Here is a 25,314-nt window from a genome sequence, read left to right as displayed (position 1 = left end):
GTCAGACAGGCACGGAAAATTCTCTGCTCTGTAAGAGGCAAATGATACTAAAGTATAAATTTGGGCACCCTATATTTAGATCATTGTAGTCTATTAGTAAACCAAATAGAAATAGAAATAGAAAAAGAAAGCAAAAAAACTGAGCAAATAATAGAGTAATTCAAAGATCAGTGAAAGATTTCTCAAATTTGTCTTTCTAGGGATGTAGTGGAGAAAGGTCACAGGAAGTTAAGATTGAACATCATTCCTCTCATCACTTTCAGGATCTAAAGCTGCTATATGGTATAATGGAAAGAAAATCAAATTGAGACGTCTGGCTTTAGAGACAGAAGATTTACATTCGTGTTCTAGTTAAACCACTGAATGCAATTGATTCACTTTAGGCATCTGCCTGAACCTCTCCAAGACTCACTTTCTCAACTGTAAAATCAAGATCATTCCACTGCCTACCTTACAGAATCGTTCTGAGCGTGAAATAGACTATTGCATGTGAAAATATTTTGTAAAGTAAAAAAAGGAAAAATGCACCCACGAACATGGTTGTTTTTTCCCTTTCCATCCCTGATAACTTTTAATACAGTTTAACTATGATTTATTTACAATTAAACAACTATATATCTTTTTGTTTTGTTTTGTTTTGTTCTGTTTAGGGGCTAAAGAGAAAGTTACAGATTCAAACAGATATCTAAAAGATGTAAGATATCGTAAGAAATATTTTTCTCCCCCAAAGCAAGACTAATTGCGATCTTAAAGAGCAGAATCCATTCAAATCTGGCAAGAGATTTCAAAGTTCTTACCTTAGATCTTCAAGCCAGTTGCTATGGCTATGCCTGAGGCAATATTCCAGTCGGAGAAAAGTTAAAACATCAGTTGAACGTTGTCTTGCTGGGACTTTATTGTCAGCAACTTCTCTCACATTCTCTCTGAGGTGAGCTTAATACTTTAGAGATTTCTTTGTCCTGTAAAAAATGGAGGCCCTGGATTATGTATGTGTGTGCACATGCATGCCAGCTTTATTTGCACTGTATCATCTACCAACTTGAAGCAGTAACTGAAATCAAAAGGGAAATAAGGCTTTCAGCCTATCTGGGTACACTTCAATGACATAAAACTTTCAACAAATAGATTACATTTTACTAATATCTATGTTAATGAATCTCTTTGAAAAATAGTTCTGTTCACCAAAATAATCAAATTATTACTATACTGTTTCAAGTCTTAAACTAACTCAAGGTGCTTTTCCTTATCTAAACCAGAAGATAGTCAATGATCTGGGAAGACAGAAGACAGACTACATCAGTCCATCAAATGAAGTGTTAGTAATTTTTTCTGATTTCTGACACAACTGTCACTCCAACATAAAACCTTGTTATTCAAATGTGTATCACAAAACTTGTAAGAACACACAAATCCTGGAAACAGAGACATCGTACCCATCTAACATCAAATTTATTGTCTCATGTGTCTTGGTAGTGGAAGATGGGCAGGAAATTGCCAAGGAAAGTACACAAAACAAAGGGAAGTCCATTGAACATATGTCAAGAAAATACAAAATATATTACATTGATCCTCCTCCTCATCAATTATTTTTGAGGCAGAGAATTCTACTGAATGGTTGCTGGAATTTAGAATTACTCAAGATTGTTATAACTGAATGGTCAGAGGGATATGGTGCCATTACATCCTTCACCACAAAGAACTGCTGACTCCCATAAGGAATATTAAATGCCATATTTTCCATGAAAGCAGCAAAAAAAAAAAAAAGGAAAGTTATGACTGTTTTTAACGCATTTATATCGGCTTCTGTGCTGGCAATTTTAAAACCAACGAGCTCTGTTTTGCATCCAATGAGTATGTTTGTAAAAAAAGATGAATAAAAATGCACATTACAAATATGGCTAGAGGGAAGGAATATTAATACTAAGTTGACAAGAAGCACTTCATTAATATGCTTTATCCTGCATTCAGTCCTCTTTTGAGTGGTGTTCCTGAGGACATCATTTTCCACATTTTTAGGGTAATCTATATTCATACACAGAACTCCGATACTCATGAAAGCCAGCAGGCTTCCCAGAAGCAGACAAGACATTAACTTTGAGATCCTGAATTTCAGCCAAAGAAAATAGGTCTGGGAGAAGCCTAAAATCTTGAGGCAGTAAAATACAGAAAGGCAGGTGGCAAACCATAGACTTTTAGAGCTGAAAACTATCTAAATGGAAAGTATCATTGCACCATAAATTTTTACCTGATAAAAGAGTGGTAAGAACACAGAGAAAAAACTTTGTACCATTAACATGATCTGCAGACCAAATCTAGACATCCCTGTGCATATAAATAGGAGTTGCATTGGTGTTAGTTTTCTGCTTTTGATCAATTCATTACAGTTCACGATTATTAGAAATCCATCTACTATAATTCCTGTGATAAATTCTGCTGACATAATAACAAGAGGAATAGCTGATAAAAAGGAGGAGTAAAATCTTACCACAAATCTCAGCTTTTCTTTGTGGCTGGTTTTAAACACCTCTTCCAGGGGGATCTTGTGGATAGTAACACACAGCACTGAGAAATCTGATCATTTGGTAATTTCTGGATCATAGGCACAGTCCTAAACTAGACTTTTCCCCTAAGGAAGAATATCAGAGACTACTTTTCCAATCTGGTGTTCCTCAAATGAAACAGGGGGAATGCAAATCCAAGGATTTGATTGATGGTTAGGTCTTCCAATTACATCCTAGGAAAAAGTGCCATAGTGGCGGTATTCATTTTTCACTCTTAGTCAATCTTGCCAAAATGTTTGATTATAAATTTGTTTTATTGAGGTTACCGCAATTTTCTTTTTGTCTTTTGTTTTTTTCCTAATGCCAAATACCATATCCACAGGACAGATAATTATATCCTATTAATTGCCACAGGTGTCCAGTCTCAGATGTGGCTCTTTTCCCAGCACACTTTTTGCTCAGTAATAATTCCAGTACACTATAATAAATTTTCCACCCCCGTTACACCCCCACCAAAGGCAATTTCCTCTCTAGACTTGAAAATCAGCTCCTGAGATCTAAATTTTTTATAAGAATCTGTCTGTTTCCTAAATGATCTCTCATTATTCTACAGCCTCCCTGGTAAAATGCTGACATGAAGGTCAGTAAACCAGAGTGATAAAAGTAATGTATAATTAATCCACAAGCTGACATGATGTAATGCTTATGTTGAAACACATCATTTCAAAAGGTAGATAGTACAGAAGCTTCTAACCGACAGCAGAGGGCATAATTATCTCTGTGTTAAAATGAGCTTTTTTTTTTTTTTTCATTACAAGGTGATGTCACATATTTCTTCTGAACTTTAGTTACATTAACTGTAAAATGTAAATAAACAGTTACTACTTCCAAAAATAAGATATGGCTCTCAAAGTCTTTAGTTTTGTGTCTGAGTTATACCCAGCACTCAACAAATATTAGCTACTATGACTACTATAAAAATGTCTGTCCCCATCCTATGCTTGCCACAGCAGAAAATAATGATTATAGTTTAGAAAGATTTTCAACAGAAAAGCTAAAAAATGAGGTTATAAGGGCATTGAAAATAGAAAAAGCAGTGGACTAGATTTGCCATCACATCCACACTGATCCTGGATTCTAATGCTTCTCAGGGCCTTCCATAAAACATACATCCACCAGCCCACGAAGAAAGTGTCAAGGCTAACTTAACTGTGTAACCTCTCCTGCTACCTTCATCCTCCTCCTCATGCATCTTCCATACATCATGGCTATCCAAAATGCAGCAAGGTTTATCACATTTCTCTCTCTCTCTTATAATCCTAGTTTTGTGACCCCTACATCAATTTGCTTCTGATTTCCGGACTTGGTCTTTTTTGTCTATAAACCATGATTTGGCCTAGTGAATGCTTTTCCCCTGCACCATCACCTATGGAGGAATCCCCAGTTCCAAGTGTAGATAAAGAAACCTTACCTCAATCCTAACTCTAGACCAGTGTCATGAGCCTGGGGGCAAGGAGAAAAAGAAATGGGGTTTGGACAGTCTATAACTTAGTGTCCTAAATTACCTCTCTGAAATGGGCTATAAATATTTAATGGTTGCAATTAAAAGGATCTAATAAATGAGTACTCACATACTACAGACCTCTAAGGGATTCTGGTTCCTAGTTAAAATAAAAATTCAATTAATCTCAATCTTCCATTTTCCAAAAAATCTGTTTTAATTATTATTTTTTTTAAATTAGGGAAATTGTGGGTTTACAGAAATCATATATAAAATATAGGGTTCCATACACCACCCTATTATTAACAACTGACATTTGTGTGGTACATTTGCTATAGTTGATGAAAGCACAGTTTTATAATTGTACTATTAACTATAGTTCATGGTTTAATTTAGGGTTCACTGTTTGTGTTATGCAGTTCCATGAATTTTTTAAAAGTTGTATTCCAGTAACTATATATACAACCTAAAATTTCCTCTTTTAACTACATCTAAATACATAATTCAGTGCTGCTAACTATATTCACAATGTTGTGCTACCATCCATTACCAAAATTTTTCCATTGCCCCAAATAGAAACTGTACATTTTAAGGCTTAACTTCCTAATCCCTACCCGCACTCTGTCCCCTGGTAACCTATATTCTGTATTCTGACTCTGAGTTTGCTTATTCTAATTGTTTCATGTCTGTGAAATTATACAATATCTGTCCTTTTTGTCTGGCTTATTTCACTCAACATGATTGAATTCATCCAATTGTTGTCATCCATTGACAACATCCATGTTGTCTTATGAATCAGAACTTCATTCTTTTTTATGGCTGAATACTATTCCATTATGTATATATTCCATATTTTGATTATTCATTCATCATTGATTGACATATTAATTGCTTCCATCTTTTGGCAATTGTGAATAATGGTGCCATGAACACTGGTGGGCAAGTACCTGTTTGAGTCCCTGCTTTCAATTCTTTTGGGTATATACTTAGAACTTGGATTACTGGATCATATGGTCATTCTATACTTAACTTTCTGAGGAGTTCCCAAACTGTCTTCCATAGCAGCTGCACCATTTTACATTCCCACCAGCAATAAATGAGCTTTCCAATTTCTTCACATCTTCTCCACTACTTGTAGTTTTCTGTTTTTTTTTAATAGTAGCCATTATAGTACGTGTGAAAAGGTATCTCACTGTGGTTTTGATTTGCATTTCCTTAATAGCTAATGACATTGAGCATCATTTCATGTGCCTTTTGGCCATTTGTATATCTTCTTTGGAGAGATGCATATTCAAGTCTTTTGCCCATTTTTAAACTGTGTAATTTTGTCTTTTTGTTGTTGAGTTCAAGGATTTCTTTATTCTGGATACTAAACCCTTACTGGATATGTGTTTCCAATTTTTTCCCCTTTGTGTAGGTTGTCATTTTACTTTCACGATAAAATCCTTTGATGCATAAAGTTTTCAAGTTTGATGAAGTCCTGTTTGTGTATTTTTTTATTTTGCTGCTTGTGGTTTGGGTATTAAGTCTAAGAAACTATTGCTTAACACAAGGTCCAGAAGATGCTTCCCTACATTTTCTTCTAGGAATTTTATAGTTCTGGCTCTTATATTTAGGTCTTTGATCCACCTTGAGCTGATTTTTGTATATGGGGTGAGGAATAAAGGGCTACACCTTCATTCTTTTTTTAATTATCTTATTTAAAAAAATTTCTTTTATTGAGATTGTTCACATACCATACAATTATCCAAAGATCCAAAGTGTACAATCAATTGCCCATCATACAGCTCTGCATCCATCACAATTAATATTTTTTCAATTTTTAGAACATTTTCATTACCCCAGAAAAGAAATAAAGACAAAAAAAGAAACTCAAATCCTCCCATACCCCTAATCACTCCCTCTCCATTATTGATTCATAGTTTTGGTATAGTACATTTGTTACTGTTGATGAAAGAATGTTAAAATATTATTAACTGTAGTATATTATTTGCAATAGGTATATGTATATTTTTCCTATATGCCCCTTTATTATTAACTTCTGTTACAGTGTCACACATTTGTTCTAGTTCATGAGAGAGATTTCTAATATTTGTACAGTTAATCATGGACATTGTCCACCACAAGATTCACTGTTTCATACATTCCCATCTTTTAACCTCCAACTTTCCTTCTGGTGACATATGTGACTTTCCACTACCTTCACACACCATTCAGCACTGTTACTTATTCTCACAATGTGCTACCATCCCCTCTGTCCATTTCCAAACATTTAAGTTCACCCTAGTTGAACATTCTGCTCATACTAAGCAACCACTCCCCATTCTTTAGCCTCGTTCTATATCCTGGTAACTTATATTTCATGTCTATGAGTTTGCATATTATAATTAGTTCATATCAGTGAGACCCTGCAATATTTGTCTTTATCTGTCTGTCTTATTTCACTCAATATAGTGCCCTCAAGGTTTCTTCATCAACCCATTTTTTTTAAGACGGTTTTGTTCACACACCATACATTCCGTCTTAAGTAAACAATCATTGGTTCCTTGTATAGTCATGTATTTATGTATTCAGCACCATCAACAATCGTTGAACACCCTAGGTTTCACTCTATCACTGTCTGTGTGTCAGAGAATATTTTAAACTCCCTCATATTTGAAGGACAGTTTTGCTGGATATAGGCTTCTTGATTGGTGGTTTTTCTCTAACAGTATCTTAAATATATCACACCACTGTCTTCTTTCCTCCATGGTTTCTATTGAGAAATCTGCACATAGTCTTATCAACCTTCCTTTGTATGTGATGGATCGCTTTTCTCTTGCTGCTTTCAGGATTATCTCTATATGTTTGACGTTTGATAATCCGATTATTAAGTGTCTTGGCACAGGCCTATTGAGATCTATTCTGTTTGGGGTAGGCTGTGCATCTTGGATCTATAATTTTATGTCTTTCATAAGAGATGGGAAATTTTCACTGATTATTTCCTCTATTATTGCCTCCCCCTTTCCCTTCTTTTCTCCTTCTGGGACACCCATGACATGTACATTCCTGAATTTTGTGTTGTCCTTCAATTCCCAGAGACATTGTTCATATTTTTCCATTCTTTTCTCTATCTTTTCTTTTGTGTGTAGGCTTTCAGTTGTCTTGTTCTACAGTTCCTGAGTGTTTTCTCTGTCTCCTGAGATCTGCTGTTGTAAGTCTCCACTGTGTCTTTCATCTCTTGTGTTGTGCCTTTCATTTCCATAGATTCTGCCAGTTGTTTTTTCAAACTTTTGATTTCTACCTTAGGTATGCCCAGTGTTTTCATTATACACTTCATCTCTTTTGCCGTATCTTCCCTAAACTTTTTGAATTGATTTAGCATTAGTTGTTTCAATTCCTGTATCTCAGTTGAAGTGTAAATTTGTTCCTTTGACTGGGCCATAACTTCATTTTTCTTAGTGTAGGTTGTAGTTTTCTGTTGTCTAGGCATCTGGCTTCCTTGGTTAGCCCAATCAGGTTTTCCCAGACCAGAACAAGCTCAGGTCTTGTAAAGAGGGAATAGTATCCGGTTTCCCTGAGGGTGTCTTAGAAGATTGATACACCCTGTGAGGCCTCAAGTCACTGTGCTTTTCTGTCCAGCAGGTGGCACCTGTCAGCCTGTAGCTCCTAACTAAGGAGGTGTGGCCCATGGCTGTTTTCCCCCAGGCTCTGGGGTCTGGTTCTGAATGGAAAGTGGGCAGTAAAGCTTGGCAACACCTTCTTCCTCTTAGGGAAGATACACCCCCTAGGGAGAGGTCATTTATATTTGAATAGTCTCTCTGCCTGTGCTATCTCCACCCTTGTCTGGGTCAGAGTGCTGGGAACTGAAAATGGCTGAGGCTTTCTCCACTGAGCCAAAAAAGGGACAGAAAGCCCCCTTCAGGGCCAGTCCGCGGCCACCCTCCGGCTCTCCAAGGTCAGTTGTCACCAAAAGCCTCTGTCTGCTTGTTGGGGATTTGTAGCTTGTATTGAGCAGTCCACGTTTGTTAATTAAAACCTCAGATGGAACTCAGCTGAGCTATATTTGCTTGCTCAGAGAGTGCTGCTCTCTAGCACCACGAGGCTTTGCAGTTTGGGCCATGGGGTACGGGGCCCCTGGCTTGGATCCACAGATTTTACTTACAGATTTTATGCTGTGATCTCAGGCATTTGTCCCAATTCAGGTTGGTGTATGATTAGTGGACGGTCACTTTTGTCCCCCTGCAATTATTCTAGACTATTCACTAGCTGTTCCTGGTTGTTTATTAGTTGTTCCAGGGGGAAAAACTAGCTTCCACCCCTCTCTATGCCACCATCTTCTTCCCTCACCTTCATTCTTTGGCATATTGTGGTCCAGTTTCCCTGGTACCATTTGTTGACAATGTTATTCTTTTCCAATTATTTTTCCAATAATTTTCTAATTATTCTTTTCCTTGCCCAAAATGGCCATAGATAGGAGGGTTAATTTTTGAACTCTCAATTGGATTCCATTGGTCTATATGTCTGTCCTTGTGCCAATACCATGCTGCTTTGATTACTGTGGTGTTATAATAAGTTTTAAGTTCAATAAGTATGAGTCCTCCAGCTTCGTTCTTCCTTTTCAAAATGACTTTGGCTATTCAAGGCCCCTTATCCTTCCAAATAAATTTGATGATTGGATTTTCCATTTCTGCAAAGAAGGCTGTTGGAATTTTGATTGGGATTACACTGAGTCTGTAAATCATTTTGGGTAGAAATGACATCTTAACAATATATAGTTTTCCATAAGCACAGAATGTCCTTCCATTAATTTAGATCTTCTTTTATTTCTTTTAGCAATGCTTTGTAGTTTTCTGTGAACAAGACTTTTACTTCCTTGATTTGATTTATCTCTAGATATTTGATTCTGTTAGTTGCTATTGTAAATGGATTTTTTTCTTCATTTCTTCTTCAGATTGTTCACTACTAGTGTATAGAAACACTGCTGATTTTCAGGTGTTAATCTTATCTCTTGCCACTTTGGTGAATTCATTTATTAGCTCTAGGAGCTCTGTCATGGATTTTTTAAGATTTTTCTGTATATAGGATCATGTCATCTGTAGATAGGAAAAGTTTTACTTCTTTCTTTCCAATTTGGAATTGAGATTCTCATATTGTTCATTCATTGTTTTTCTGATATCCTTTAGATCTTGCTTTGTATTTTCCTTCATCTCCTTGAAAGGAGAAGTGAAGTCATCTATCCATACCTATGACTGGAAGAGTGAGATGAATATCTTACATGCAGAGTAAAACTAATGTCAAAAAATACGTTTTTTGTTTTTTTTTTTTTCATTTGCAAGTATACTATTGCTTTCCTGTGGCGTTTATGAATAAGAAGGAGCAGAAACTCTTTTCTTTCTGGTCTTTTGGAACATCCCATTTTATGTACTCACTGAATTAAGCCATATGAATATCCCTTTACCTGGTCTAGTCAGTGAATTTATGAATAAGTTACAGAGAAGTTATAAAATTCCCTTAGCTATTTCAAGTGGTTTTAATCAGTCCTCACACATACAAGAGTTCAGAAAATATTATAATAAAACCATATATCATTCAGCACGATAAAAGGAAGACTGAAATGCTTTTACCCCTCAATAAAACTCTTTCCTAATACTCTTCTTTGTTGGAATGCATATATATTTTATGAAGGGCAAAATTACCTCTCAAACTGAAACTTAAAAACTATTCTGAAATCACTGATGCTGATGCTAAGCACCTAAGATTTCCCATTGTTTTCCTGTGGAGAATTGTTAGAATTTATAATGTGCAAATTCTGATTTTTATCTCAAATGAATTTACACTTTATAAAGTATATGAAAATGGGTGACTGATGAACCAAACCATCTGATAAAGATGGTATTACTAGTGTATAAGGGCCTAGCAGACCCAATAAACCTATTCTGTTTTTTATAAACAAGAGAATTTTATCTACTTTGTACCCTGAATTCTGGCTGTTTTAATTTATTTTTTAATTTCAATAATGGAGGTATCAGTAAGATATTTATTTTTAATATTTTAAAGAAATTAAATGTAATGAAACTCTGGTTCCTATACAAAAGTACTTGGAAGCCAAATGCAGCCCTATAAAAAAAATAAGGATGCTGTCTTACACATTTAGGACTAGCTCAAACAAAAAACAAAAAAGGAAGGACGAGTATACTCCTCATTTAGGGACATTAAAATGCAACACAGAAAGTTTTCTTTTTTACAGTGGATTTCTGGAAATCATATCTTGAGAGATGCAATCCTGCCTGCATTTATCGGCAATTTCCCAACTGTCAGTTTTATTAAGTTAAATATCAGTGGATACCCACAATTAATAAGCCAAAAAAGGGAATAAAAATAAGTTACAAAGGCTTATTAGGAAGTAGACAACAGAGTGATGAAATGTTAAGTGGAAAAAAATGAGGACAGACTACACTTTTACATAGGCTCTTTTCTGGCAAAGGAAACATATCACAAAGAAACAAAAAGGAGTGTTTATTTCATATTTTAAAAATAACCTTACATTAAGTATAAAAAATGAGTGAACCACTTTGAAACTCCCTTTTATTTACCTTGAACGGAAATTATGGTTCTTGTTACATGATTGGAAGTAAAAGAAAAATACATAGCCTTAGGTTTTAGTCCTGTTAAGTAGCAAACTTTCTTCTATAGCTTTACTTCTATAGAATACTGTCCTTATATCTTTTCTCATCTTCACACTTATCTATGATCCCATTACTAATATTGAGTTTTTTCAAAAGAACTAGGCAAAAGATTTCTGAATACTTCTTCATTTTTAAGTATTTTCTGTGACAATTTACTGGTTTGCAGTGGAGGAAGAGGGAAATCTATGCTGGGTGAAACAAATAATAAATAAACACAAAATTAACTTATTGGTTTGAAAATTCAGTTGGATACAAAAGTGGTCTCCTAGGGACTTCAACAACTTTCTTAGATTCTAGATTTTCACTTTCCAACATTGCAGGTGACAGTGATGTCAATTAGGTATTGAGGCCTTTCAGGTTACAGATATTTTGAGAATCTGATGAACTCTATAAATGTTGTTCTGTTAAAAATGCTTTTTTTTTTAACGAAACAAAATTACGGATATAATTTCAGTGGTTTTGCAGAATCTGAGATTGATTCATTATGGACCCCAGATGAGCCCTGTCCTAAGGAAAAGAGATAGATGGATTGGGAGGTTATAGTAAGTAATTAATTGTTAAAACAATTAAGATTTTAACACATTGGGTATGGTGATAAATAGATTCTTGGCCAGTTATCTGTGGATTTTATCTTTTTCAAAAATTGCTGTAGATAAAGTTCAATGAAAATTTAAGCCCAAATCAATGGTGGATTTTCTTAGTTTCCAAGGTCTGCCATAACAAAGTACCACAAACTCAGAGGGTTAAAACAACAGAAACTTATTGTCTCACAGTTCTGGAGACTCGAAGTCCAAAATCAATATGTCAACCAGTCCATGTTTCCTCCAAAGACTATAGGGTTCTGTTGGTGGCTTGCCAGTAATCCATTGCATTCTTTGGCACGTGGCATAACTTAACCCTTGGCTCTGTCACATGGCAGTCTTCTCTCTCCGTACAGCTCTGTCCAAATTTCTTCTTCTGATTAAGGACCACCCCAATATGATTTCATTTAACTTGCCTAATTTCATCTGTAACCACCTTATTTCCAAAAAAGTTTACATTCTGATGTAATGGAAAATGGTACTTCTTTCTACATATCATTTTGTGGGACACAATTTCAGTTTCTAAGATGGGTCAATACAAAATGCAGTTGGGTCATAATTGCATTTATTTGTTTCCAAAGGTTAAATTTAATTTCAAGTAAGCTTGTGAGACTCTAATTTAGTGTTATAGCATTTTTATTGGCACATTAAAAAAAGTATTTGCTTAAAAAAGGGATCATTTGTGAATGCAAAGACTGGTTTCCTTGGAATACTCTCTCAAATAATTTCCCCCCCCATAGGAAATAATCCAGACATGATCATGTTCACAATTTGACTGTCTATAAAAAGTTGCTTTTGGGTGTCATATAAATGTACATTCAGAATATTGATCTATGTTCATCAAGCAATATGACAGTGGATTTATTGCTCCCCAGCTAAAATTAGTGTTCTGAATTTGTTTTTCTGGATAACTAGCACACTGCTGATCTGTTGAGATTGTCACTTAAACAAAAAGCAGAATGCCTATTGGGTATCTATGTTTGTAAATATAGCTTTCATTTTTTCTTTATATTTTATTTGAAATAAAACTTTCTAATTATGATACTTTTTACATTACATATGAAAAGGGAAAAGTACATATTTTATTACCACTTAAATCTTTTTTAGCCATAATATATCATCAAAATACAGATATTTTAATAATAAATTATTTTCTTATTCTTGTGTAACTAATACAGGAATATCATTTTAACTTTGATCATTTGTAACTAGGTTATAAAGTAATTGTCTAAATCTGTGATATAATAAAAGTGATTAAATATAATTTTTATTAAGATAATGCACTATGGTTTACAATCTCATTTATTTAAATTTCATTTTGTTATAGAGATAGTTTGTATATACAGAATGACATATGTTTACATGCGGGAGGGATGGTAGTTTCCGCTGTTTTTGCTTACACATTAATTCACTGCATTGTAGGCAAATGCAGATTTTGTTCTATTTATATAAGTGAGATGATGGGTCTTTTTACTAGTCCATATTTATATATATTATCTGGATTTTTACTAGTGACAGTGAATCTAGTTAATAATTTCCATCATGCTTTATGGAAATGTTTAAAAAGTTAAAAATACCATATAAATAATAAGGAAACACTATTGCAGGTAAGCTAACTATTATTATTTTTGCCTTTATAATGTAAACAAATGATCATTATTTAAATCCACTGCTAATTTTATTAGTCCAAGTCACTGAAATAATCTTTGGTAAGGAAAGAGATCTACTCAACTGAGGAAATATTCATGGAGGTGTGAGGATTCTCTCTGCCACATGGCCTCATCCATGTCCATGATGAGTTTTCAAGTTTGGGGTGAAGGAAGAATTTCAGGATACCATCTTTTTGTAAAACAAAGCATAACTCTTGAGCCAGAGGTGAATTTAATCAGGAAGCTATTGAAGAATAAGCTTCAGGGTCTCTTATTACCAATGATCCCTTCCAAGGCCTTGCAAGGGAAACTAGCAATGTGTGTGATCATATGCTTTTCTACAATTTGCAAAAGTAAAGTATTTTATCTGAAATCAGTTAAGACTGTCCTTTCTTCACTTCGCATTCTTTATACTTTTCTAATGGTTAGTGGAGTTGGAGGGACTGCAGGCATTTTTGAGATCTGGCTAAAAAGGAAGTTGCATTGGGGATGCATTGAGATTGAATACAATATGATATAGTTATGTGGTTCACCAGTCTCTTCCATGGATAGCTATGTCACTGCTGTCTCTGTATAAGAATGACTTTCTATCATCCACTCTGCTAGCTCATCTGGTGTCATGTCACAAGGATGTATGCAACCAAGTCAGAGGCATATGACACTATTAACATGTCCAACAAGGCCTGATGCTAGAAGTGTGTGAGTAATGGAGGCAAAATATCTGCTTGAAATATAGGTAGCCAAAAGCTAGTCACTTTGTGGAAATTTGTCTAAATTTTATAACTTATAAATGGAGGAAACTTCATAAAAGTTTTCCCAAATTTGACAACCTTAACAGCATACATGATAACACTAGTGAAAGAAGTTTTTTTCTATATTTTTAATTAAAAGGAGATTAATTTCTACCAACCATGATAGAGGCAAGAATGAATTATCTTCCTATTCTTTTTACAGAAAATATTAGAATAACATGATTGTCACAGCACTCGAAGAGTATGCAGTCAAAATGAGTAGGAAAGAGTATTACAGAAGTGTGTGAGGCAATTATCAATAAAAGTATTCCTCTTGTTTGCATTTTGTGATGTTTATGGTATATCTGTCAGCTTTTTAAAATATATAATACATTGTGATATTTCTCTAAGTACTCACTTTTGCATCTGATTTTGCATACATAATTTTGTATTCTTTTTTATAAGGAGGGCCCCAAATTAGATAAACTTGAAGCCCCATAAAACCTGACTCTACCCCTTACTTGAGAATTTTTCAAAAAAAAAATTTAGCTGGAAAATTTTCAGGAAGGAAGAAAAAGCTATCCAACAACCTTCTTCGTATGGCTTTCCATCTTAGTTCCTGATGCTGTCATCACAATCAGCTTTCAAGGGAATATGTTTCTTTCTCTTTATTTAAATCTCTGCCCACCAGAAAAAAAAAAAGGGTGCATCAAAGTTGTTACAGTTGGTCATCTTTACGTGGTGCCATTATGGGTGATTTAAAAAATATATATATACATTCTTTTTTCATTGCTTATATTCACATTAAAAATAGTTTTGTTTTAAAAATGATAGTTATTATTTTAAAGAGCTTGGCTCAAACATGGACAAAGTGAAAATTATCTTTGTTTCTATTAGCTTGATCAAATGTTTTAAGTGTATATTATACAATTTCTAATACATGGCAGGACAGGGGGTCACCTAAATAATTCATTAATATTTTCCTTTTAAAAACCGCAGAAAAAAAAACAAAAAGAAGTTGAGCAAAAATCATATGATAAGTGCTAAGTTTTCAAGCTTACAGAGCATCTTTTCTGAGGGAAGCATAGCTTATTTCTTGTAAACCATCTCTCACCCTTTATTTTGTCTGAGCAATCTGTAGAGACATTTGATTGGCTGCCTTTGACCCTTCCTCTTCCCACTTCCGTTTTTGGTCCCTCATTGACCATGTGGACCTTCTGTGGAAAGCAGTGTGGGATGATTGGGGTTAAGGGACCATCTCTACAGAGGTGCTGAAGACTTCACATTCCTTCAATTCCCCACAAAAGCAAACAACCACCCACCCAGACACAGAAGAACCAACTTCTCTCTTTGCTCTTTCTGTTGTCTTCTTTCCTCACCACTTATAATGGTTATTTCTCACTGGGAGACAATTCGCACACACATGTAAGAAGTACACTCCACTCTCTTAGCAGTTGGTAAAAGAAGCCTTTGAAGAGAGAGCCTGTCTTTTTTCTTTGTGGAGGAGATGATTTAATAGCCTGAATTAGGGTTCAAACTGAGCCTCCTCAGTCTAGCCCTGCCTGGCTTTCCAGTTTTTAGAAAGAGGGATTTTGCTATAGAAGGAGAGACACTTGCTTTCCAAAGGGAAACTCAAGAAGGAGGAAGAGTATATAGGGTTGAGACTTTCAGGGAAAACAGAAAAAGGTTTGGGCAATGGGGGAAGGATCCAAAGGACTAATAAGAACTTCTCAATAACATTATTGAGACATGCAATATCTATCACTCCTCTTTTCTCCTGTGTGAAAATGTTAAGAAAAGTTGTTGGCTCCCTAATTCTTGATGCCTGTATATTCCTTTGGGGAAGGGGATTTGAACTGAAACCGAGAACTGGGATCCAGTGAATGCAGAGATGCAGGAGAGCTGACATTAGAGGTTAGGGGCATTATAATTCTAGTGAATAAATGAATGATTGAAAAATAAGAAATACACAGAATATTTCAATAAAAATACAAGGATGTATACAGAAACCTAGGTGCAATATGAATATGCCTATTTTATTGTGGAAAGGGCATGAAAATAAAAATTTGGCCCCTATCACATTAACTGAGGTGTTACTGAATCAATTAGAAGTGGTACTTGAATTCCACTAGAAGTGGAACTCTCTCCTCCATGAAATTATCTTCCTGCTTCTGACGGTGTGAGAGACCTTGGGTGCATGGGGAGAAGACTGAACCTTGTGGACTGAGTGGGAACACCTGCACTGAATGTCACATTTATTTGGGTTATGCGTTATGCATAAAGACCCAACTCAAAGCTTTGACTTTCTCTTTGAATTAATAAGTAGAGCAAGGCACCCTGAAATATTCAAGACATGGTCCAGGAAGGATCAATAACACTGCATTGTCACAGTCACATCTAAAAGAGAGACTGACCCACAAGAATGTTCTGCTTCCATCTTCACATGGCCATCTTCTCTCTTGTATGTGTTTGTGTCTCTTTTCCCCATCTCATAAGGACACCAGTCATACTGGATTAAAGGCCTTCCCTACTCCAGTATGAACTCACTTTAATTTAACTAAGTCCAACTGTAATAACCCCATTTCCAAGTAAGTTCACATTCTGAGGTATGTGAATTAGTTAGTCCTGAGTTAGGACTTCTAAATACCTTTTTGGGGGCACACAATTCAACCCATAACAATATTTATATTTATTTTTTAATTTGGGGTCCTGGCATTTAGAAAGCTTTTGATTTCTTTCTTTGGCTATCTGGAGTAGCTTACATAAAAGAAAAATTCCTGTTAAGAACAGCTATAAAAGCCTGAACGATTAACTGTTTGAAGGCATCAGAGTTTAGCAAAGGCAGTCATGATTTGAGGGGCCAAGATCCCAAGAGAAGTGAGCTAAAAGGATCCTGGCATTCATAGCAGCTTTTCCAGCTCAGGGTACTTGCTAACTTCCTGCGCAGGACAGAAGAAGAATAGGAAGTAGCAGCCTAGAGTTTGCAGCAGATTTTTGTACTAGGGGGTTAAATATTGGTGGCTACCAAGCAGAAAAGAATGGAGGGTCCAAGATTGCAGGAAAATGGGAACGGCAAAACATGAGCCCAATTCTCCTATAATTCTCTAAAGGTATTTGCTATATCATACGCTTCACATGGACAAATAACCAGATACTTGTAGTGATGAGGTGAAAAAGCTAAAGGTGCCAAGGTGTAGGGACCCTGGTAAACCAGACTTTCTATTGAAAAATGGAAGGGTCATGCCCTAGGCATAAAACAGATTTTATACAAATTTTAGTCAAAAGAAAATGAAATCCTTTTAGGAGAAAGGTAAAATCATTCAGAATCTCAACAGTTTTCCAGAATGATGTACCACATTCAGAAAAAAATCCTCCCAGCCATACCAGGAAAAGAAGTCCAAAACACTGCAAACCAAACAAATAAATAAATACATAAAATCAGACAATAGAAACATACACATAGAGGATCCAGATATTGATGTTAATAGGGAATGGGCTTTATATTAAAAACAATGAAAGTCAGATAGCAATGAAAACAATCTTAAAAATACTGGAAAAAAAATAACTTTCAACCTAGAAATCAGCATCCGTCCAATATATCCCCAAAAAATGAAGGTAAATAAGACAATTTTAGAGAAACTTAAAATTAGAGAATTTGTTACTAGCAGACACTCAGTAAAGGAAACACTAATGTATGTTCTTTAGGCAGAAAATAAATGATTTCATATGGACACAAGGGAAAAAAGAAAGAAATGAGGAATGCCAGAAAGGAGAAATATGTAAGTAAATACAAGATGATAATAAGCTCATGTAAGAATTAAAATATATTTAGTATTAAAATACCTGTTAAAAGAGACTATTGAGATAATGAATATTATACATCTTATATAACAAAGTGGTAAAAGCACTAATTTAATGTAGAGTTTATTCAGTCAGTGAGCAATGTTGCAATCTCTAGAGTAACCAGAAAAGGAAAAGAGAAAGAATGTATAAACCCAAGCTAATAAACAGGGAATGTTGAATAATGTTTATTATAATAATAAATGTGTGATTATTCTACAAAAAAAAGCAAGAAAGGAAATGAAAACAGGAACAGAGAAAAGATAAGAAAAAAAGAAAACAAAATAGTAATTTGGTATATTTAAACCAGTATATATCAGTAATTTCATTAAATAAATGGCATAATAACTCCAATCAAAATATAAATATTGTAAGAAAACAAACAACCCACATATATATAGATGATAAAATGGATCAAGTATGGTCTGTTCACACAATGGAATACTATATCCTATGAACTACCTCTTACTACAATAACATTGGGCATATCTTAACAACATAATGTTGAGTAAAAGAGCAATATAGAAGAGAGAAACACTGAATAATTCCATTCAATAAAGTTCAAAAAAGGCAATAAAGAACTATGGTGGAAGAAAATCGTAGTTGACTTTGGCAGGGTAATGACTGAGAGTTGGCATGAGGCTGTTTTTTTTTTTTGGGACATGATGATGTAAATTTAAACTGTGGTGATTTCAAAGGTGTGTTTATTTTGTAAAATTTCATCAAACTGTACATTTAATATCTGAGTTTTTTACTGTTGTAACAAAAATATTTACAAAAATACTGAGCTATCTCATTCTAATTCTATATTACAATAGGTCATCTATAAAGTTGCTTTGTTGTGTTTTATATTACGTTGTACCAGTGTATGGTACTGTGGAGAATGCTATGAGTTTAGAAGTCAAAAGTCCTGTTTCCTAGTATTTGGTCTTAGTAAATGTTCTTCCTTGGCTATGTCACTTAAGCTCCCAGTACCAGCATCCTTGTCTGTAAAATGAGCAAAATAGAGGTAGCTATATCTCTGTACTGCCCTCACATGATGGTTGTGGGGATCAAATATTTTTAACGTACTTTGAGGCTAGAGTACTCTTTGCAAATATGAATTGTTTCACCCATTTTGTCCAATTCCTTTCCTACACCTTCTTCAAGTCTCTCTTACCTAAATGTAGTTGACTGGTAGGCATATTCTGAAGCAAATTAATTATCTACAAGGTGTAAATGAAGAATCCTGGGAAAGGCTGTTTCCAGGCAAGAATTTCTTACACTGTTATAGTCTGAATTGCTTCAGTCTTCAGGCCCTTTGGCATTTAAAATTTTGTGTTTCAAGGGTCAAATGAGTAAATAAGAAAAAATCTGTCACACATATGGGTGATTCAAGATTGGTACTCATAACATTCCAAAAGGTTTTACAAACTAATAAGAAAACACAATCCAATATGAAAATAGGAAAATGTAACAAAGAAAAAATATCACAGATGAGGAAATACACCTATTCAATAAGTATGAAAAAATTTCATCTCACCAGTGGTTGGGGAAATGAAATTGAAGCAGTATTATTATTGATCCATCAGATTGGCAAAAGATAATATGAATTTTCCTATCCTGTGTAGTCGTGAATGTGAAGAAAGGGAAACTCTTGCTTATTGTTGATGGGAATATTATTGTTGCTTTTCAGAAATTTATTTGGCATTATCAATAAAATTAGCAACTTAGAAATTATTTGTATATAATTTCCAGAGGCAAGAAGATATGTGTACAAGAATATGTATAAAAGATCTGCATGGAAGCATTTTGAAGGAGAGGTTATCAAAACCTGATATTAACTCAGTTATTCATGAAGAGGGAAATGTTGAATAGATTGTGATATGTCCTCACCATGGAGTATTTTGTGTCTGTTAGATCTTTACATATGGACCTGGAGGAATATACATTATCCATTTTAAGGGCAGAAAAATATTTTATGCAAATAAATACAACATAACTTCATTTTTATAAAAATAAAAACTCCCCAAATGCCCTTGTGTGTGCTGAGCTTGTTTAAGTACGGAGAAGGCTACATGCCATGTGGTAATAATTACTTATACCTGGAAAATAGGAGAGTGTAAAACCTGTGGTAATTTTGTGTTATTATTTTTAAAGTACTATCCTGTGTTATGACAGAAATATTTCAGAGGATATTATTAATGTTTTATTAGAAAATAATTGATGAATACTTGAGAAAGAGCCTTATGGAATGAAAGACGAACACTTAAGGGATAGCCAGAGAGGCAGTTTCATTTGTCAAGGAAGAGGTAAGTTACCAAAAATAAATTTAACCAATTTTGCACTTTTGCATAGATATCACCAAAGAAAAACGTAGAGGCAAGTACAAAAACTTGCTCATAGAACAGACTGGAAGGGGTGAGACAATGAGGCCTTGTAGGTGGCCCTGGAGAAACTGAATAATTAAGACTGAGAAACTCTTGCTCCAAAGAGCTCCCAGTTTAACAGATTGTGTTCTTTTCTCCTTATGTAAGTAACATTTCTGAAAAATGAAAATGATGCAGTTGTTATTCATATAAAGACCATATTGTATATTAGGAAATACCATTTTAATTTTTGCAATCAATTATTTCAATGACAAATTCAGATCTTCATTTGTTTTTCTAATTTTAGGAGAATGCTGCCACCTATGAATAATAGAGAATCACAATTTTCATCAGGGCATCACAGTATCTACCAGTGAGCAATGGAGCAGTGAATATCAGATGTATGCTCGAATTTGATACCATTTATCTCAGTTCAGCTCAGTTCAAACAGTAATTGTTAACTGAGTTAGGCACTGAGTATTTAAAGATGTGTGCCGGTTTGAATGTATTGTGTCCCCCAAATGCCATTATCTTTGTGGTCTTGTGGGACAGACGTTTTGGTGCTGGTTAGATTTGCTTGGAATGTGCCCCACCCAGCTGTGGGTGGTGACTTCGGTGGGATACTCCTATGGAGGTGTGACCCCACCCATTCAGGGTGGGCCTTGATCAGTGGAGCCATATAAAACATGCTGACTCAAAGAGACTGGATGGAGTGCAGCTGTGAGTGATGTTTTGAAGAGAAGCAAGCTTGCTAGAGAGGAACGTCCTGGGAGAAAGCCATTTTGAAACCAGAACTTAGGAGCAGATGCCAGCCACGTGCCTTCCCAGCTAACAGAAGTTTTCCGGACGCCATTGGCCATCCTCCAGTGAAGGTACCCGATTACTGATGTGTTACCTTGGACACTTTATGGCCTTAAGACTGTAACTGTGTAGCTAAATAAACCCCTTTTTATAAAAGCCAACCCATCTCTGGTGTTTTGCATTCTGCAGCATTAGCAAACTAAAACAGATTTTGGTACCGAGAGTGGGGTGCTTTTGCTGCTGAGTTTGCAAATACCAAACATGTTGGAATGGCTTTTTAAATGGATAAGGGGAAGATTCTGGAAGAATTGTGAGGAGCTTGATAGAAAAGGCCAAAACTGCTTTAAAGAGACTGTTATGGAAATATGGAGTCTAAAGATACTTCTGATGAGGACTTGAGCAGAAATGATGAATGTGTTGTTGCAAACTGGAAGAAAGGCGATCCTTATTTTAAAGTGGCAGAGAATTTGGCAAAATTGAGTCCTGGTGTCAGAAGGAAGGAAGAATCTGGAAGCAACAACTTGGAATACTTAGCTGAGGAGATCTCCAGACTACGTGTGGAGGACGTATCCTGGCTTCTCCTTGCAGCTTATAGTAAAATGCGAGCAGAGAGAGAGAAACTTAGAACTGAACTCTTGGGTTCAAAGAAACCAGAAGTTGATGGCTTGGAAAATTACGGGCTTCCAGTGGGTAGAATCCCAGAAGCTACAGCCCAACCTGAGGACAAGCCAAGATTGGATAAGGAGTTAAGCAGAAAGGATTTGTGGAAACTCCTATTGTCTGATGGCTTTGACCCCTGCATGCTTCATGCAAAGCCAACAGAATTTTTGCGAGATCTTTATAGACGGAGCCATTGCCGGTCTGGACTGGAGGAGACAGACAAGGAAAAAATTAAAGGAAAAATCTCTTCAAAGACAGAGCCATGGAGGTTGAGGTCTGGAGTCAAGAGGTTTAGGGCTGGGAGAGCGGAGCAGCCCACATGCATGGAAAGGGTGAGTTTGCCCTGGAGGTCGAGGGCGGGCTTTCCGCCTCGATGCTCTGGAAGAGTTTTGCCACCTCAGGTCCCAAAGAGGGTGGAGCACATTTCCAGGGAATTGGGGAGAGCCTGGCTTCCACCACACTGTTCTGAAGGGGTTGAGCGTGTGACCCGGAGATGGAAGGGAATCCGGGAGCTGCCCCAATGTTTGAGGAGGGTGGGGCCGAGAAGGTGGTCTCCCCAATGTGTGGAAATGTTGGAGCACTCACCCAAGCATTTGGAGAGAAGAGGGCTGCCACAAAGGCCCTTAAGAAGGGTTAGGCTCCTGCTCTCTCAAGCCCCACGGATGCAACATCGTTCTGTTAATGACTCTCAGACTTTGAAATCTAATGGAGTTTGTCCTGCAGGTTTTAAGAACTGTTTTGCTCCTGTTAACCCTGTTTTCCTTACTGTTTCTCCTTATGGCAATGGAAATGTTTATCCTATGAATGTCCCTCCTTTGTATATTGGAAGCATATAACTTGTTCTAAGTCCACAGATCCAAGCTAAAGGAAAAGTTTGCCTTAGGACTGACCACGCCTATATTTGAGTTTGATGGGATTTTGTACTTAACTTTTGTTACTGAAATGGTTTAAGTTTTTGTGATATTGTGATGAAATGAATGTATTTTGTATTTGGAAAGATAATGTCATTTTTGGGGTCCAGGGGGTGGAATGTGCCGGTTTGAATGTATTGTGTCCCCCAAATGCCATTATCTTTGTGGTCTTGTGGGACAGACGTTTTGGTGCTGGTTAGATTTGCTTGGAATGTGCCCCACCCAGCTGTGGGTGGTGACTTCGGTGGGATACTCCTATGGAGGTGTGACCCCACCCATTCAGGGTGGGCCTTGATCAGTGGAGCCATATAAAACATGCTGACTCAAAGAGACTGGATGGAGTGCAGCTGTGAGTGATGTTTTGAAGAGAAGCAAGCTTGCTAGAGAGGAACGTCCTGGGAGAAAGCCATTTTGAAACCAGAACTTAGGAGCAGATGCCAGCCACGTGCCTTCCCAGCTAACAGAAGTTTTCCGGACGCCACTGGCCATCCTCCAGTGAAGGTACCCGATTACTGATGTGTTACCTTGGACACTTTATGGCCTTAAGACTGTAACTGTGTAGCTAAATAAACCCCTTTTTATAAAAGCCAACCCATCTCTGGTGTTTTGCATTCTGCAGCATTAGCAAACTAAAACAAGATGAAAAAGCAAAATTCTGATCCTCAAAGAGCATATAATCTAGGGGGTGAGATAACCTAGAAACATAAAATTTCAACACCATGAGACTAAGTGTGCAGCAGGAAGTATGAAGAGTAGAGGCTGGGAAGTTAGACACAACCCATATCATGGACTACCGTGTATGTTTATGGGTAGTTTACAATAAGTTAAGTTTGGACATGTTGGGTACAAAAGGTGATTATATGAATTTGAAGCTCAGGCAAAAGGGCATGTCTGGACACACACATGTTAAGAGTTGTTGGGTAAGAAAAATAGATAAACTCTCACAGTTGATGAATCCTGCAAGAAATTGTTCCCAGGGGAGGGAGATTTCTATGACCTTTTATACAAGATCAGGCTTCCAGACTGAACAAAGAAACTTTAAATCCAGAAAAGGAGACTCACCTTGGCACATAGATACACAAGTCCTCTAAAGAAGTCTGCCCCAGGGTTATAACCTGAAACACTTTTGTGTGGATATCAACGATGGCATGGCTTTGCTTGGATCTCCCAGGTTTCCTGTGGGACCAGGTAGGCCTAGAGTAGTTATGGCTCCAGGCTGGTTTGCTCTGGTTGTTAATAAGCCTTTTCCATTTCTCTCAGTGTTCTGTACAAGTAATAATCCTTTGTATTGAGCAGTGTTTAGAGCAAAGTTAGAGAGAACTAGTTTATAAAACCTGTCCCACTCTCCTTCAGCTCCACTCATGGTCCGTCCTGGGGTCAGGTACTTGTTAGGGTTAGAAATGGAACACTCACAGGACTCCAGAAAGGCAGTTGTATCCCCCAAACCAAACCACTGACCATAGACAGATCTGCAGGTCCTTTGGGGCCATGGAGGGCCTGCTGACAGCCACAAAATTATTTCTGCAGCCAGTTCTGGAGCAGCTATATGTTGTCCTGACAGTCTTGTCTGAATTTGGGGCACAAGGTCCAAGTCTGTTTGAATTTTTCTTAGCAATTTTGGTGTGTGCAGCTTTGATTATTATTACGGTAAAATGTCAACAATGTAGTTTGAGGGAAAAAAAGCTAGCCAAAGACTTTCAGCTCAAACTGAAGAATATCATAAAATCAGTCAGGCAATTAGACATATTACAGAAGGCTTTGAAGTCCTCACATCATCTGCAGTCAAGGCCCGTCCTCTGAAGTTACAAACTCTGTTTGTCAGTACTTAATAAATATGACACCAGGTCCATCTTTTCATCAGAGGATGCAGTAGACTCTCTCAACAGAGAACAGGAAGGTGAGTCCCCTAAATTGTCATTTCATGGAGGGATGATGGCTCATCTTCAAGGACAGGTACAGTACATCAAAATTCTTTCAGTCTCAAATGATTGAGGCCAATAACATCATAAAGGTCTCTCAGAAGAATATAGAGCAATATCAGAAGTTAATAATTAACAGTTTTGATGAAAGCATTCAACTTCAGGAAAACATAAAACTGTCTGCCCAAGAAGATGCTGGGATGGAATGAGAGTATAGGAACTGAAAAAACATAAAATAAAAATAAAATAAAAATAAAATAAAATAAAATAGAATAAAATAAAATATAGGCAGCCAGTAAAAAACCTCTCACTGAAACTGTACTGCATGTGATAAATTTACTTATTATCTTTAAAGATGATTACATGACTGATGGCTACAAAGAATCAGACAAAAAGAGTGAATCAGAGAATGGAGACCATGATTACCAGTCAGAAGTCAATGCAAAGAAACTTACTGAGGTTGTTAATGTAAATGTTTCCATAAAAAACCAAAACCAAAACAAACAACGACAACAAAAAAAACCTTGAAGGAGGAAAAGAAGAAATATTTAAAAATTTATGGGAAGAAAATCAAGTGACCAAGCACTTATTGCTGATATCAAAAGTCTCCACCCAGAGCAAGCATTTTTACAGTGTGAAAATGTAGTTAGAATGTGAGATTCAAAAACTTCAGCTGAAAATCTAAAATGCTGCCTGAACTACTTCAAGGAAATGAAATTCAATTTTGCAGAAAATCAATGGAGGGGGGAAATTACTGTTTAGGAAAAGAGGAGAAACTTCCCAAACTATATAAAAACATTAGCCATATACATTAAAACCTTGACTTCTATGAGAAGATGTCCAAAGACCTGGGAGAAATAATGGAAAGCACCATTTTCTTCACTCAAACGTCGATTAGAAAAGAGCTCATGAAAGCTGGTTGGCAGTTGTGTGGATGGAGAGAAAACTCAGGGAACTAAGAAAAAAAAAAAGGTCACAACAGGCAAAAATTGCCTGAATTACAGCATGAAATACAGGTTTTTTCTCCTTTGTGCCTACTATTCCACATGCAGCCTCAGCAGCAGCCCTAGAGGGTCCGGGCAACCACTCCATTCTCACCTTCCAGGGGAGGAGAAGGGCAGAGCTGTGAGGGCGCAAGGATCCAGGGTGGTACAGCGGTTTGATTCAGGTAAACAGCAGCTAAATCCTGCATATCCACAAGCAT

At 36.3% G+C, this 25,314-nt stretch overlaps 1 pseudogene; it reads right to left on the bottom strand.

The window, feature by feature from the left end:
* Positions 1-1,579: 1,579 nt before the first annotated feature.
* On the bottom strand, positions 1,580-25,314 carry LOC119535419 (annotated as a pseudogene).

The sequence above is a fragment of the Choloepus didactylus genome, chromosome 5, assembly GCF_015220235.1.
Source record: "Choloepus didactylus isolate mChoDid1 chromosome 5, mChoDid1.pri, whole genome shotgun sequence".
NCBI classification, from domain to species: Eukaryota; Metazoa; Chordata; class Mammalia; order Pilosa; family Megalonychidae; genus Choloepus; species Choloepus didactylus.
The sequence above is the reverse complement of the archived record's forward strand: the minus strand, read 5'-3'. Positions and strand labels throughout refer to the sequence as shown.